Source organism: Biomphalaria glabrata, chromosome 16 (assembly GCF_947242115.1).
Source record: "Biomphalaria glabrata chromosome 16, xgBioGlab47.1, whole genome shotgun sequence".
NCBI classification, from domain to species: Eukaryota; Metazoa; Mollusca; class Gastropoda; family Planorbidae; genus Biomphalaria; species Biomphalaria glabrata.
The window spans coordinates 9,683,821-9,701,700 of record NC_074726.1 but is presented as its reverse complement, the minus strand read 5'-3'; positions in this window follow the sequence as shown (position 1 = coordinate 9,701,700).

Here is a 17,880-nt window from a genome sequence, read left to right as displayed (position 1 = left end):
ATTTTAGAAAATTTGGTAACAAAAGATAAAGAATAACTGAATTTAAGAGAAAAACACGTGATTGTTTTTTATGTGGAAGTTGGCCAAAATGGGGCAGACACTGGTCTTGAGACGTGTCGCTGCATACGTCATCCTTGTTTCTACGCTCAGAATAATTCGTTTCATTTTACAGACAACAGACAGCAATGAAGATGTCCTGATAACAATTGCACGAAATATTTGTGAAGCCATCTTTTTGTTTATTCCTTAATCTAGTCGGATAGAGAGACAAGTCAACATGTCTCGCTTGATTAAAACACCACGATCATTGGCTATAGATCTCAAAGCCAGAGTTTTAGTTCTGGGTGGTCCACTCTATAACGACTAGACATATATATTGCTTAGTAAATAACGCTGCAATGACATTAACTAAAGCCTATCATTTCCGTATTAGTTCTTTCTATCCTTAATTTTGCTACTGAGCTTTAGTTATTTTACGAAGTTTATATTAACTCACTCTGTCTGCCTAGGAGTGTATGTGTGGTAATAAGTGTGTACACGTTTTTACTCCCAAACTCATTCTCGGATCAGATTAACACTTCGCACAGTTATTAAATTCTACAGACAGAACGTGAATAAATAAAAAAAAAAAAGTAACCAATTAGACAATTAACTACAAGTGATTAATTATTTTGTTTGATGCAAACTAGGGAATTTAATCCTTCAGTATTCGCATTTACGGCCAAATGTGTTGGGTTTAGTCCCCTTAAATAATTGAAATATCTATTTCTCCCTCACGCATTCTCCGATCCGTTTGATAATTTAAACGATTATTTATTAACAATGAAACTTTAATCAATTTTAAAAATACCCAAATTAGTCAATTAATTATTGTAATTAATTATTTAGTTTGATATCTAATAAGGGAAATAGCTTGTTCATACAAAAATATAGTTTTAAGAGCGGAGTCTTTCTCCTTTAGACAAGCTCTGATTTAAAAAAAAAGAATTTTTAATATTTTATTTGTTTGGTTTTTCTAATTAGCCTTTTAGATTTATTATCGACTAGTAAAATATCGTTTCAATTTTTTAAAAAGATTGAGATTGAGATTTATATCTATATTTATATGCCAGTGACTATTACAGTAAATTAAGTATTTGAACTTCTTCTTTCGGTTAAAATTCACCACCAGATTATACTTTTATTAATGCCATTTTTTAAAAAAAAATCACGAGTAGGATTTTGACGACTGTCATTTAATATGGAAAATGTCTTTCCATATTAAACGACACTCCAAAATGACAATTTCGTCTATTTTTCAGGACATTTTATACGAGTTTTCAGGGCATTTTAATAATTTCATGACTTATTGGTATACTTTGCAATTTCATGAGATTTCCAGGAGCTCCTGGAAAATCAGAAGGCCACTGGAACCCTGTTTTAAGTTAAAATGTTTAATTTAATAATTTACAACTAGAGTTAGTGCTGGGCCTATGCAAGTGCTGAGCCTACTGCGGCCGCATAGGTTCCAGTGCCCTAAGGCCGGCCCTGGTAATAATGTACCTGATTATGACCTGATATAAGTCTAATATAGGATGTAGTTAGGTCACTGTGGTTCCAAGCTGTGATTACTTTAGTCTCTGTGTATAGTCCTATGTTTGTGTATGTGAGTGTATGTTTGTATGTCACCACTGACTTGAAATACCAAAACAGATGGTACCGGAAGTATACTGCACCGGCTCGTGTTTCCTGCAGTCCATTGATCCTTGTTTTTAATGCTTGCCCAAGGCTATTGATACCCTGGATAATTGCTTCCGGTTCAAAGTCTTCAATTACTTTGACATTTTAGTTTTACTAGAGAGAAGGTTTGGGCTAAATAGAACCATGAATGGAAACGTCCACTGACTTTATACAATGGAGGTTTCATTGGTGGTATTAGATTTAATTCGTGGAAATTAATTATTCATTGAAGTAAAAGTTTTGTTCTAAATTAAAAAATTGCTTTCATTACATCCTCTTTTTCCCCTTCCTCCTTCTCTTACAGTCATTCTCTATCACTTTCACTCTCTCTCTTTTTTACTCTCTCCTTCTCTAATTCATTTTCATACACTCTCTCTCTCTCTCAAGTATGTTTTTAATCACCCACTTTCTCTTTCTTTAAAACGTTCTCTATTTTACACATACTCTCTCAGTGTTTCTCTCACTTTCACCCCCTCTCTCTATTCACTTCATCTCTCACTCTTTCTTTTTCTTTCTCTCTTTCACCCTCTCTCTCTCTCTTTCACGATTTCTCTCACAGTTTCAACATTTCTCTCCTTCACTTGTTACTCTCTTTTAACTTTCTCTCTTTCACTTCCTCTCACTTTCTGTTTCAATCTCTCTCACTATCTGTCTTTCATTGGTTGTCTTTCTCTCACTCTCTCTCTCTCTCACTCTCTCTCACTCACTCTTTCTCCCTCAATCTCACTCACTCTCTCTTTCTCTCTCTCTCTCTCTCTCTTTAACTTCCCCTTTCAAATTCTTTCTGTCTTGTTTTGGTCTCGATACTCATACACCTTATGACGTGCCTTACCTTAACCAATTTTCATTATGTTTTAAATATGTTTAAATCAATACAAAATGATACTGAGATTTGCATTCATTAATGCTGTGTGCAAACGGAAAAGGTTCAATATATAAGTCTTTATTAATTTTTCTTTAAAAAAAAGTATTTAGTATAATGAAAAGAATGGTATAGAAACATACAGATGTAGGATATGTATTATAAAGCTTATGATTCTAACTCATCACATTTCTAGATCGAATTGTTTATACAGTACCAGGTGACCGAGCCTGTCTCGGATGAATAATTTGTTAAGGAAGGATATATACTCGAAGTCATTTCGAAAATATTTTTGTAATTACGAAAATGAACGATCGGGTAAAGACTATCAATCTGAAGAGTTGCTTTTTCGTTCTGTTAGTTTTCAAAGTAATTGTACATGGCGATTAGAATAGAAAGTCCCCCAACAGTATAGAAAACCACAGCTCAAGTCGTAACGTTTTACATTGCGTCTTTTGCGTAAAACTATTGGGTTATTTTTTACTTGGAAGAAAGTCTTTGCAGTGTAACTTCTAAAATGGTTACGTTCTGACATTCAATATTGCAATTAGTATATTCATTATGGCTTTAGTACGAAGCATCAAGTGATGCAAAATCTCTACGTTGTAGAGTAAAACGTACACCTTGTACCAAAGTGAAATAGCGCATTTTTTTCCCTAGAGACTTAGAAAAAGCGCATTAGTATTCTAAAGAAGTGTTATTGTTGGGCATCACTGTCACGCCGACCACCTTTCAGTTCACTAAAAAAAAAAGATTGCCCCATACGGGATAAGTGCCTTGCCCAGAGTGATTGTCGGACTATAAGAAGTTTATACCGTTTAGCGAGAATGTCGCTGCTTGTAGTGCGGTCTTTCAGTATGTCCATGATGGTGTAACAATATCCTTGGTGAAGGCGTTCAAGAAGTCTTAGTTGCTTTCTATAAAGTACTCATGTCTCAGATCCACAAAGAGGGGTTGAGAGAACCACTGCTTGGTAGACACTGATATTTGTAGATAGGGGGAGCGATTTATTTCGCCACACTCTCGCTTGGAGGCGTCCAAAAGCACCACTATCCCTGATCACATATCAACCTCTCTTTAAAGCAATGCGTCATTTGATACTATGCTTCCCAGATATGTGAAGTTATCTAACACGTGTTAAGGGATGTCTATACGCGTTGATCTTTGGGCTGAGTAGGTTTTATTGGGTGACTTCTGGAACATGACTTCCATTTTACCGAGGTCTATAGTTAAACCAAAAGAGACGGCAGCGTCATGAAAATTCGTTGACCGCGAGCTGGATATCATCATGGCCGGCCTTAGGGCCACTGTAACCTATGCGGCCGCAGTGGGCCCCGAACTTTTAATAAGCCCCGAGCTAATTCTAGGTGTAAATTATTAAATCAAAACATTATAACTTATAATAGTGTTCCCGTGGTCTCCTTGTTTTCAAGGAGCTACCGGAAATCTCCTGAAACTCATAAAAATGTCCTTAAAACAGACAAAATTGTCATTTTGGGGTGTCAATCAATATGGTAAACGCCAGTCCTACGCGTAATAATTTTTTTTTTTCATTTAATAAAATTTATTTGTAATACAATATCTTAATTTTCACTTACTATCCTTATCACTTCCCTGACTGGGCCACGCCCAATCCATTTCACATAGGGTCCCGCAAATGTTAGGGCCGGCCCTGCTTATCATGTTCGGTGTGTGCAAGTAAGGTGTAGATAAGCTGTGTTATGACCATTTCCTATGTTTTGGTATGGGGCAGAAGACTTCGAAGCTTAAACACATTGCAATAATTCACCAGCGAAACAATAAAAAAGTAAAAGCTACCTACGCGTGTACGCAATGAAAATGTAAACAATTTATAAAGCCTTTAAACACAATAACTAATCATAGATTCACAAATTTAATTTTATTCTTCTTCCATAGTTTCATAATAGATTAATTTACAATAAGATGGTGCGCGAATTCATTAAAACTTGTTCTTGTTTGCGAAGAAATGTGAGCCTAGTGACGTAAGCGTTGTCAAGTTTTTTTCCCTTCGACGTTATATTGAAAATTTTTATTCATAAAACATTCTAGCCTAAATTAATTTTTAGATAATGAAACATATTCAAGCCGATATAACTGTCAACCTCGAGTTTTCCCGATGTGGCCAATGAGTTGATATTTTTTTTCTCATTAATATGCACATACCTTGAAATTTTAAAGAAAATCGTTTGACCCGTTTTCGAAATAAAATGTATATATATATACAAGAATTGCTCGCTTAAAGAGTATAGGTCCGGGGTCGGCAACCTGCGGCTCGCGAGCCACATGCGGCTCTTTGGATGTGAAGCTGCGGCTCTTTAGTTCCATACGCAAATATTATTTATTTTATCGAAAAATTAATTTTTATAACTAAGATTAAGCACTGATTCTATCTCTCAGCCACTTGTACTCTCTTTTCACCACACCCCTCCCCCCTTACACGCGTCGTCACTTTCGTCAGTCTCCGGGAAGCTCTCGGCCTTCGTCAGATGTGTCTATGTAGGTTTTAATTTGCTTTCTACGCAAGACGAATTGGTATCTTCACCACTCGCTTTGGCTGAGACGTAAAGTTTGTTGTTTCAAGTAATGAGTTGGAAGCGATTATCTTCTCGAAGATAGAAGCAATGTACAAGTAATGCTAATATGGCGAGCTTTGTGGTACCACTAGAAATTGCACAAAAAGGCAAACCATTTACAGATGATGAGTATGTCAAAGACTGCTTCCTACATGCATCTGAGAAACTGTTTAGTGATTTCAAAAACAAACCAGATATCTTGAAAAAAAAAATCAAAGGTTTGCCACTATCCATTAAAACAGTGCAAGATAGAATAGCTCAATTGTCTTCAAATGTAACATATTTACAGGTGGGAAAATTCAACTTTCTTCTCTGTCTGATCACTTGCTTTAGATGAGTCTTACAACATAAAAGACACGGCATAAGTTGCCTTTTTTGTCAGATATATGTCTTCCCAAAGGTCCAAGAGAAGAGCTTCTAGGATTGCTACTGCTCTCATGACAAACTAAAGAAGAAGATGTAGCGCATGCCGGGCAAAAATACCTCGAAAACATTAAGGTTAATTTAAATAAAATCTTTTCAATACCAACTGATGGAGTCGGAAGTATGATAGGGAAAAATAAAGGGGCAACAACGCTTCTTTGGAACGAAATAAACCATAACATTCTTACGTTTCACTGAATAATACATCAGGAAGCGCGTTGTGTCCAAACATTCATTCAGAAGTAGTTGAGGTTATAAGTTTGGTAATCAAGATTTTTAACAGCATCTTGTCAAAAGCACCATCGTCAGTTTAATGAATTCTTAAACGAAATGTAGACTCAGTATTCCGATTTCATTCTGTCCAATAGAGTGCGAGGGCTTTGCATAGATTGAAATGTTTCTCTTTGTGCTTGAATGAATTAAATACCTTTCTAAATTAAAAAAAAAAGGCATTGATCACCCTGACTTAGAGAACGACAAATGGTTGCAAGCATTCTACTTTATGTTGGATATAACAAAGAAATGAATGAGCAGAATCTGAAACTGCAAGGAAAGTAAAAAGTAAAAACCCAGCCAATGTTTTGGTAGAAGAGTTGTTTTGTTTTGAAGAAAAACACATTTTTTTGCAGAAGATATTCAGAGCGGTAAGTCACTTCATTTTTAATGTCTAAAGCAGTCTCACGATACTTGTATTTCGGTATTTTGATCACGGTATTTGGAGGGCTATTTCTCAATCGACATATTCATGCAAGCAAGCATTCTCTTGCATAAATATAATTAAAAGTAAAGTAAGAAGCCAATTAACAAATGAAAATTTAGAGTCGTGTTTGGAACTAAAAACAAGTTATGACCGAAATGTGTCCAAACTTTCTAAAACCAAAGCCATAGCTCCCATTGACTTAGTTTGCTAAATTGTTTGATATTGAAGTACATGTTAGTGTTATAAGTAAATAATTAACTGCTTTAGTTGTTACTAAATTTAGAAATAATTATCTAATAATGCCACATATATATATATAATCTAATTTGTTGCAAAAACACTATTTATAAAAGAATAAAAAGTAAAGTGTGTGTATGCTATTTATTGTTGGTAAGAAAAAAAAATGTTGTGGCTCTTTAAAGCTTTAAAATTTTGTAAATTCTAATTTTTGGCTCTTCCGACTCAAAAGGTTGCCGACCCCTGGTATAGGTTAGGATAGATGTATCAACTTAGGGTGAAGAACTTATTCTGTCCGTCACAGATGAATCTGTGTATGTGTGTATAATATATTTTTACTTATATATATATATATATATATATATATATATATATATATATATATATATATATATATATATATATATATGTCAGTGGGGATATATGCGCGAATGACCGGAAGTGTGTAAGTTGAGACAAGGGCAGAGGCCAGTACGTGATATATGCTATCAAAAGTGTTCATCTTGACCGAGTTAGTGTTTTGTTATTACAGCTAAACCTAGGGATACCTAGACTAACTAATGGAGTATCTATGGAGCTGAAATAAATAGGAAAGCTGTAAAACACACAATGCGTTGTAAATTTCCGCCAGGGAGACAATTCGAACTATTACATACAGAGTCTTTCCCAGTTGTGTAACTTGAACATGGAGGGCAGGAAAAAAAAATCCATGAATGAAAAGAAAACATTCACCACAGAGAAACACTGTGTGAAGTTGTGTGTGTGTGTGTGTGTGTAACAATCTGAATACATGGGAAAAAAAGCGAACCGAGGGGGGGGGGGTAATTTTTATTTATTTCACTAGATTATTTAGAACTACCCTCCCCCTTTTTATGTCTCGGTAAATGTCTTTTTGAAGACATTTGAACATGTAACACAAACAAATACTACAGCATTTATTTCCTCTGTTGTTTACCTTCGCGACAAATGTTAAATACCACATGAGACTTTGTTGTTTTCAAATGCATTTGGGAGGGGGGGGGGCGAACCAAATAAATCAATTAAAATTGCCTGTGATTAAGTTAGATCAGTGCTTCTCAAACGTTTACTGATTATGCCTTATTAATTGTATATCTTTGATTCCGAATATTAAGGAAGAGTGCAGTATTTGCTAAGAGTCTTTTATCCTTGATAGATCACGTTTGTAATGATTTAGCTATAGCCTTGATGCAGGGCCGGCCCTAACAGTTGCTGAGCTCTATGTCAAACTGACGGCGCAATGAAAGCTGACAATGCCGATTTGTTTATTTTCGCAAGTAGGATTGGCACCCAAAATGACAATGTTGTTTATTTTTCAGGAGATTTGTGTACGTTTTCAGGATATTTTAATAATTTCAGATTTCCTGGACTTTTTGTATATTTTGCCATTGCAGGATATTTCAAGGAGGTCCTGGAAAATCATGAGGCCACGGAAACCGTGTTATCAAATAAAAGTTATAATGTTTTAATGTAATAATTTAAACCTAGACCTAGCAAAGGGGCCTATGAAAAGTGCGAGACCCACTGTGGCCGCATAGGTTAGTGGCCTAAGGCCGGCCCTGCCTAGATGTATTACATATACTGTATGCTAAATGTAACGGGACCCACTGTGGCCGCATAGATTACAGTGGCCGAAGGCGGTCCTGCCTAGATTATTATATATACTGTATTCTAAATGTAACGAGACCCAAAGTGGCCGCATAGATTACAGTGACCTAAGGCCGGCCCAGCATAGATGTATTACACATACTGTATCCTCAATGTAACGAGACCCACTGTGGCCGCATAGGTTATAGTGGCCTAAGGCCGGCCTTGCCTAGATGTATTACATATACTGTATGCTAAATGTAACGGGACCCACTGTGGCCGCATAGGTTACAGTGGCCTAAGGCCGGACTTGCCTAGATGTATTACATATACTGTATACTAAATGCAACGAGAACCACTCTGGCCGCATAGGTTACAGTGGCCTAAGGCCGGCCCTGCCTAGATGTGTTACATATATTGTATGCTAAATTTAATGCTATCTACATTTAGACCATCAGTGTACACTTTCAACGCGATGGACACTTACCGTTTATATCTTGTAAGATGGGCCATAACTCATTCTCTAGTTCTGTTGGACGCTGGACATGCCGTGGTTTGTATCGACTTAAACAGAGTATGTTCCCCTTTACCTCCCCCCCCTCCCAACGTCCGTCTATGATGAGGACAGAGACGTGAAGACCAGCTGACCAGACCCCAAGCCATTAGCCTGGCCCGCTAGTTCAGCTAATATGTCATTAACGACCAGGCGATTGGAAGGAGACAAGCGGCAGACGAAGTTTGTCAGTAAGGAAACAAAAAAACAACAGATGATGAATGGAAGCGTTCATTAAGATTATATCATTGAATGTGACCTCTGACCTACTGACCCCTTTCTAGCGGACTCTGCTTGTTGATGTTGTTATCATCACGACATCATCAACATCTTATATGGAACCTATGAGACAAATAAAATCTTTGACATAAATGTAGCCACTATATAAAACGTACTGACACTATTTGTAGCTTTAAATTAAATCTTAGCTGAGTTGTGTTTGTACACTTCGCACTGAGGAAAGGAAAGTTTGATCATTCAAATTGTGTCAGTAGTTTTAAATTTGGGCCATGAGTATCTAAATTTATAAAATAACATAACCCAAACATGAATACAGTTTTGCAGGCATCTAGTATTATTATAATCGACCACCGGCGGACAATGGTTATGCTTGCCCAGGATGTGGCAAAATAAGTAGGTCTATTATAAGCTTTGTTAAGTACCTGACTAGCAGAGTGGTTAGCATATCGGCCTGAAAAGGCGTCAGCCAAGAGTTCGAATTCAAGTCATTCCTTTTTTTTTTCAGTAATGCTTTTAAAAACCCAATTACGGTTAGAATCCACCCAGATATCTCTTTCTTTCTTTACCCCACCCTACCCCCATTTACCAACTGGTCTAAAAAAATGATAGGATTATAGCGTATTGAGACAATCTAAAGCATGAATCAGCACTAAACAAAAACAATTGGTACAAATATTATTAATCGCACATATTTATTGTTGTTGGTCTGGAATAGATTTTTTAAAAATATGTTTTTCTTGTTTTTAGTTTTCTTCCCATCGCTTTCTCTTTCCTTTTTTTCCTGGTACTGTTCTCTGACGGAAGGCCTATGCGAGCCTTGAGGAACTTTTGACATGGCTGTAGAGTTTATGTTTGCATTTCTTGATAGTGCGGTCCAATGACATTAATCCTGTTACCGATCTCTTCATTAGTGATGTGGTCTACCTAGGATCTTTTTGTAGCATCTTAGTTCCATTGCTAGGATCTTTTTGTAGCTTCTTAGTTCTATTGCTAGGATCTTTTTGTAGCATCTAAGTTCCATTGCTAGGATTTTTTTGTAGCATCTTAGTTCCATTGCTAGGATCTTTTTGTAGCATTTTAGTTCCATTGCTAGGATCTTTCTGTAGCATCTTAGTTCCATTGCTAGGATCTTTCTGTAGCATCTTAGTTCCATTGCTAGGATCTTTTTGTAGCATCTTAGTTCCATTGCTAGGATCTTTTTGTAGCATCTTAGTTCCATTGCTAGGATCTTTCTGTAGCATCTTAGTTCCATTGCTAGGATCTTTTTGTAGCATCTTAGTTCTATTGCTAGGATCTTTCTGTAGCATCTTAGTTCCATTGCTAGGAACTTTCTGTAGCATCTTAGTTCCATTGCTAGGATCTTTCTGTAGCATCTTAGTTCGATTGCTAGGATCTTTCTGTAGCATCTTAGTTCCATTGCTAGGATCTTTTTGTAGCGTCTTAGTTCCATTGCTAGGATCATTTTCTCGAGATCTCCAGCGTCCAAGATTTGCAAGCATATAAGAATGTGGCCGTGACCATGCAGCGCACCAATCTCATGTCAGTGTCGAGGGCTATGCCTTTAGTCTTTCCAGATAGTTTTGAGTTTTTCAAGTGCTGGTGAGGACAGTGCGACTCTGGCCAGTAGTTCAAGTTTGGTTCCTTCACCTGAGACAATAGCTCCAACGTAGTAAACATGGAAAAAAAAACATCAAAATTTTGTAGTTTTGCATTACAGAATTACTACAAGTGTTCCTTCTTCTCTAGGGCCTGGAACGGGTTGAAATTGAAAGGCTTTAAATAAAAACCTTTAGTTGGAAGAGTATTCAGTTGTGCTCTATCGCTTCCAGGCTCATGACACAGTTACTTGATTACTTCTCTACGTTTTCAATCAATCTCTTTCAGGCTGGTGAACTTAACAAATTGACGCTTTTGATTTCCTGGTAACTGACTGCCTTAAGAACCAATGAGGATTAGTTAGATTAGAAAAATATTTTTTTTTTTACTTGGGGATTGGAATGTAAGAAGAAGCTTTCTAAAACTAATACAATTTGAAAAATATCAATATGTAAAAAAAAGAAATTTTCTTTTTTAACCCAGAACATTCAAGCTTACTGTAACAGAAAAAAAAGCGAGCAACATTAAAAAAAAATAAAATAAAACTAGTACACTAGCCCTCATGAAAGCCGCAGGGTTAAAATTTCAAGAGATAAAATTATGTAACAATTTTTTCGGTCAAAAAAATATTCCATTTGACACAGAAAATGAAATTGGTTATTACAGTGTTTCTCAAATGTTATCAATAGCATCCCTCTAAATAAAAAAACAATTCGTTCGTGCCTCCACTTAGCTAACTGAGGATCTGGGGTTCAGGTGTTGTAATGGTGGCCTTGCTTGTGTACAGAAAATTGAAGGCATAGAATTATAACACATTTTCCTGTTGTTTTTTTGGTCTATATATTTACAATATTTGTAATCCAAAACGTACTTACTGCATGCTCTTTAAAGCTAGTAGTTTAGTCCATTTTTTTTTCCAAAAAAAAAATTACGTAGATAACTTGCAAGTGTTTTGTATACTAGGAAAGGTTCTTTTGGGGATAGTATTGGAGAGGCAGCAAGGGGGTCTGAGGCTCTGTGTTTCATCTCCTGTCTTTTGGAGCGCACTTTGACCATAAGTAAGAAAAGCAACATGTTTAAAAAAAAAGGCTCAAATATAATAATGCATTTGTTGAATCCCTTGGAAAATGTATTGAACTGCTTCGCCTCCACTCACAATTTTGTTTTTATCAAGTCGAAGTTTCTTATCAAGGGGCGCGAACTTAGTTTGAAATGCTCTGGGTTAGTATTTTCGAGGTGAAAAAAAAAGAGTTAAAAAAAAAGAGACAAGAAAGATAAGAAAGAGAATGAGAAAGTGTACAAGAGAGAGAAATGAGTGAAAGTGATAGTGGTATTCCACTTAAAACACTTTATCAGTCAAGTAACATTTATTTTCCTTGTTAAATACCAAACAAAATAATTAATTACCAATAGTTAATTAACTAATAGTTCAATTGTTTTTTTAAATGGACACTTGTATTCTTATGATAAGGAAATTTTTGTGTAACATTTCAGCTTAATCCGAGATTAGATGTGGGAGAAATAACGTGTGCAAATTTTTTACCAGACAGACAGACAGAGTGAGTGGATATAAGCTTTGCACAACATATTGCCTACCCTACTTGGTCCATTACTTCATGCCTGATACAATCCTTTCATATCGAGGAATGACGTAATATCCAGAAGTGAATATTGTCGCACTGACATAGAAAGCTCTTATCTCTGTTTTAGACCAAGATCTCATTACATAAAATACATAGATCAGTGGTTCGCAACTTATTTACACCTAGGAGACACACACATTTCAATCACCCATGTTAGGGGCCTAGTCACATAAAGAGAAAAACGTAGAGTCGAATCGAACCAAGCTACTGCTTCTATTTTATCTTTTAGCTGTGATCACAAGTTTTGAGGATCCTGATAGAGCCTTGTCGCAGTAGGTGACACAGGCTGCTCTGACCTGATGCATCGTAACATTATAGACATTTTATCCAAATAAGTTAGCTTTTCAAATAATACATAATGGGATTTTTTAAAAAATCAACTAATCTAATTTTTTACAAATATTATGAAATATAAGATCTGAGAAACAATAGGGCTTCATGTATATCAGCTTTATCGGATCAGCTAATTCGTTCTTGACAATCTATCACAACGAGGGATGGGAAGCAGCCGTGGCATGTAAGAAACCAATTACGCCCCCTTATTGACCCAGTAGCAGGACTAGGTCAAGACTACTCTAGGCGCCGACAGGGTTAGATTTATTGAATTAATCAGTTTATTGACAAAGTGCGAAATAACTAAAAGTCATACAGAGATAGATCTAGATCTCCATCTTTAGCAGACAAAAAAAAACTACATGGGATGACAAGATCAGAGCGAGTGTTTTGGAGCAGGCGTGTGTGTAATCCCTAATGTAATACATGTTTTTTTGACTAAGCTGCTTTTTTAGAATATAAGGGGGAAATGCGAATGATACGACAGACACGTGCGAATACAGAATGACAAAAACTCGCAGATTTAACTCTTTCTCTCCTAATTAATAACGATAACTATGTTTATTTGACCCCGTTAAATTTATTTATTTATTGGTTTTATAAACTATAATTTGTGCTGTATAAAAAGAACATGCATTCTCCTATATTATTTTTTTACCAAACGTAACGTTGTGTGATTACAGACAAAATTATTTTTGAAGTTTGATCATAACAGGGTAGAATGCAGAACTGTGAAAAATGAAAAAATTCTGTCAGAATGTGTAAAAATAATTGCGGTGATTGGGAGTTAAATCAGCTAAGAACTGTGTTTAATATCCTTTAACATCTTGTTGCTTGAGGGGAGGTTCACCCTCATTTTTGTTCTTTAATATTGTTCAAAAACTTAACAAAACTAGTTGGATGACACAGTAACTCACCCTGAAAAAAAAACAAAAAGAAACATATGCCGTAATATCGTGTTTGCCATGGTAACGAAAGCCATCTTGTCTTTGGTATATGATTTTTAAATCAATAAAAATTACCAAAACTTTTTTTTTTCTTTTGAAGTAGTAAGTATGAGTGTGTAAGGTTACAGCTCAATATTTATTACACGCCCCCCCCCCCCCACGATTTAGAAGTAAAACAGATGATAAACTTTTTTAAAGAAAGAAAACAACTTTTTTTTCTAGAGATTTCAAACACAATAAAATGATGTGACAGGTGGGGAAATGTGATGTGTGTTTGGCACGTTTAATGTCTAGGGGATGATTATTTTTAAAGCTATCACACACCAACCTATCAGCATATGAATCGGGAGCAGACACGCAACGAGACAAGCAATGAAAGATAGATACAAAAGTTAAAATAAAAGAATATTTATTTACATAAATATACATATGAGAATGAAAAAAGGGGGGGGGGGTTGCATCTATCTCTAGTGAATACTAGATTTAATCATCACTCTTGCACCTAATAAGAGTATGTCACTTTGTCCTCTGACTTAGCTGGTATTCCTGTTGAAGTCGCAGCTGGCTGTGTCTTGGCTTGAGGTTCTGCAGCTGGAGGTGGTGCTCTAGCGGATAGAGGGACGCCGGTGATATAGTTCTTCTGGAGTCTCAATCCCCAAAATCTAATATCTGTAGTGGGCACAGTAGGGCGGGTGGCCGGCTACCGTGGGCACAGGGTTACTGCGGGCAGAGCTGATCTGCCGTGTGCAGCGTAGTTGACAGGATATGTCCAGTGAGTTGCAGAGGGTTGGCGTAGCTATGACGTCTCACACAGATCTGAATCCATAGGGACGTCGCACCTAATAGCTTGACAGGTGGGCTGTCGAATAGGCGGGCAATGCCGATAGCGCCAAGTGGTAGAGTTGAGTAGATCTCAGTAGGCAAGTGCAGTGCTGAATAGCACTAAGCACACAAATAGGAGGTGATTCTCGATATAAAATAAATAGGCAGGTAAGTAATCCGATAAATAGGTGATTAATCCAATAGATAAAAGGCAGACACCTGAGGGAGGCTGCGGATAAATAAAGACAAGTTAGGACATGTATCTCATGCATCTTATCGATGCCCTCGACTGAGGTGCATTCGTCAGATTGGTGGAATTGCTTTAGAGCACAATGAGGAGATGATGACAAATGGGATTTGGAAAATAGATGGCTCATAGTAGCAATATAAAATGTACATAAAAGGGAAAGTAATAATATAAAAATATACGTAGAAGGGGAAATAATAATCTCAAATAAACAACACAGGTGGATAGAGAAAGAAGGGGGGGGGAAGTGAAATGGGCGGTGGTCAGTGACCAAGATGGTTTGTTTACATACGAACTTCGGTCGAGAACAATGGAACGCGCTTGAATGGAGAGGGTGTCCATTCAAAGGGCGCAACTCTCGTTAGAGTAAAATGAGTAAAGGGGAGATAATTCATATATCTTCTCTTCTAAACGCAGTATCAGTGCGCTAGTAAAATTATCACGGTTGTCAGCCGAGATAAAGAAAATAAAATAAGATGTACAAATATATACATGGTTGCATCAATGATCAATTGAGCAACGTAGCATTAATAGATTAATGCAATACATAAAATATACATTAGCCATGTTCATGTTTTCTACTTACGACAGTGAGAAATACACAATGCACTAATTAAATATGAATGAAATAATAAACTACACATGATAATATCCAGTGGAAATAGCACAAAAGTAATTAAGATGGAACTTGTGATTAAGTTCGGCTTACCACCAGGTATTCCTCTAGGAAAGAGAATAAGTGATATAGTCCAGACTCGATAGCTCAGCTCGAATGAGAAATGGAAAAGGGTCTGGCTTGAGTTGGTTTACTTTATATAAGCCTGGAAAGTGCGGGCGGACACAGGAAATGCCCTAGGCTAAGTTTTATCTTACACGTGGGTGGATTTGACTCGAGGTGGGAGCCGCACCTTGGAATATCACGCGGTGTGTTGACCAGGGTAATCTCTTAGATCAAAGAGAGACGTGAGAGAAGGGGGGGGGAAGGATTGGCTTGCATTCAAACCAAGGTGGTGTCAACCGAGATCGTCCTTCAGACATCCGGCGGGTAAGACAAAAGAGATTGTGTGTTTACCTTTCCCCGATCAAGGGCAGATAAATGAAAGGACGCGCCTTAGCTATCTCCAATGTGGTCAACTAAGTCTAGCCTGGAGAGGAAAAGGTGGCGCGGGTGAAGAAATTGGGGTTAGGACGGGGAAATAATTAAAATAAAATAAATAAATGATGAAAAATAATAATTAATGCTGTGATAATTTAGAGTGACTCTGACAGCGAGTTTTTGACTTGTCACAAATGATCATCTTGAGTTAAAAAAAAAAAAACAACTTTTTGTTACTTTAAAGCGCTAACCTATATCTTTAAGTGGTTTCAAATTTCATGCAAATATCTTCAATGTTTGCAAAGTTTTAGCAATTGTATTTGTTTATTACAACATTGATAAAGCCCAGGGGCGGACTGGCTATATGGGGTTGGAAGGTGGGTTTCAAGCCATCACTTACCTCAGACCTGAAATGGAAACCTTACTTACTGCTCCAGTGCAGCCAATGAGGATTGTTCAGCTTAAAATCCCCCTTAAGGCGATTTTTTAAGCTGAAATTCCCCTCTTCATTATAACTAAGAAAAAAAATTAGCAAACTACAGTCACCAAATTTCATGAGCGTAGCCAAAAGGGGTTTAGTGGTTACCGTCCCCCTCCAATACAAAAGCTAAAGCAAAACTATAGTTACCATTTTTACAAGTCACTGGACTACATTAACTTAGTGCATTGAATAGCAGATTTGGTTTTTTGAATTTTTTAGTGGAAGAGTAGCAGGCTAATGCACTGTAGATACCTGAGAATGTGCATTTTTTTATGTTTAAAATACCGCTAATAATGCTTGTGGGAGTTCACAGCGGTCCCCCAGCTGTCAATGGCGATGTGTACTGTCTTTCAACTAACTAAAGGAATATCCTTTTCTATGGTACAAAAAAAAAACAACGTCCGAAAGAATGAAGATTAATTACATACGGGGGAAACAAAACTCCCCCACCCCCAACAGAAAAAGAAATCCTGGCTACAACATATGACATGCTATTTGTGAACCGGTTTATATGGTAATGCCCGGGGCGATTTTGATACCCACTTCGCCCCTGATAAAGCCTGTAATTTGTTAATAAAATAATAAAGTGGATTTTCTAGCTTTGATTGTATCTTGAATTTGAATTAATCAATACGGTGGTGTAGCTGTCTGGTGACCTTAGACGTAAGATTGATACCCCGTCGCCTCAGCGTGGCGCCACCGTGGAACGAGATAGACTAGACAAGGCCCTCTTTCCGGGCTACCTTGGATGAGTTTTTTTTTTTTTTTTTATCTCACTCGAGGTGGGGATGGAACAATTTGCATAAAGAATCATTCAAAAAGTCCACCACGCCGTTCCACATAGGGGGCCTTCTTAATGAGAGCAAAAGGAGTGGCGGTACGGTCCCCTTACTCTGTTCATGACCATTACAGCTGGAAGCCTTTAGACAGGACTAGGGGTGAAGAGCTCCCGGTCCATGCCTTTCGTTAAATAAAAGATCAATGGGATAAGGGCGCCCATGGCGCAGATTCCCTACTGGACTTAAATCGAAGGTGGCCTTAGCATTGAGCGGGGTCCTGGACTAGTGACACATCAGGGAAACAAATATTTGTACGATGATTTTTATGACAAAAGATTCTCTTTATCGTGCAGCCCCATCCAACACCTATCACGAGGTGCCTGAGACTGTTTTCCCATTTGGCACTCCCTAAAGCCGCCTCTGTCTAGTGCTACAACTCATCAGAAACTGGGGACCCTAGCAATCATCTCAACGAGCATGGTGTAACATTTACAGTTTATTTACTTTATTGGACGTTGAGCACTACCAGATCGATATGTTTTTTATTCATGTACTTATATACAATACTGTCACAACATGTGCTGATGGTATGATGTCACGATGTGTTGTGATGCCGGGGATTTTACTTGAATTCAATAGTTAACAAAAATGACGATCTAGAACTACAATTGACGATTCTTTTGATAAAACAAAACTCTGGAACTTTATTTAAATATAACGTAAGTACAGTTTATGTACAAATTACAAATCAATGAGCATGGAACATATTACAAAGGCTTTTCAAACAGAGCTCTTAGAAACGTGACTGTCTACAAGGACATTATTTATTCGACTGGCGTTACTTTCTTATACCCGCCAATTCTCTGGCGCTAACTCTTTTCAAAAAATGTCTTTGTTTAATTTCAAATCAACCAATAGATTTCAAACTTCATTATCACGTCCCTTGGGTAAATCCTGACGTGTCTAAATTTGAGGGTTAAATCCCGAGGCTCATGTCGAGGGC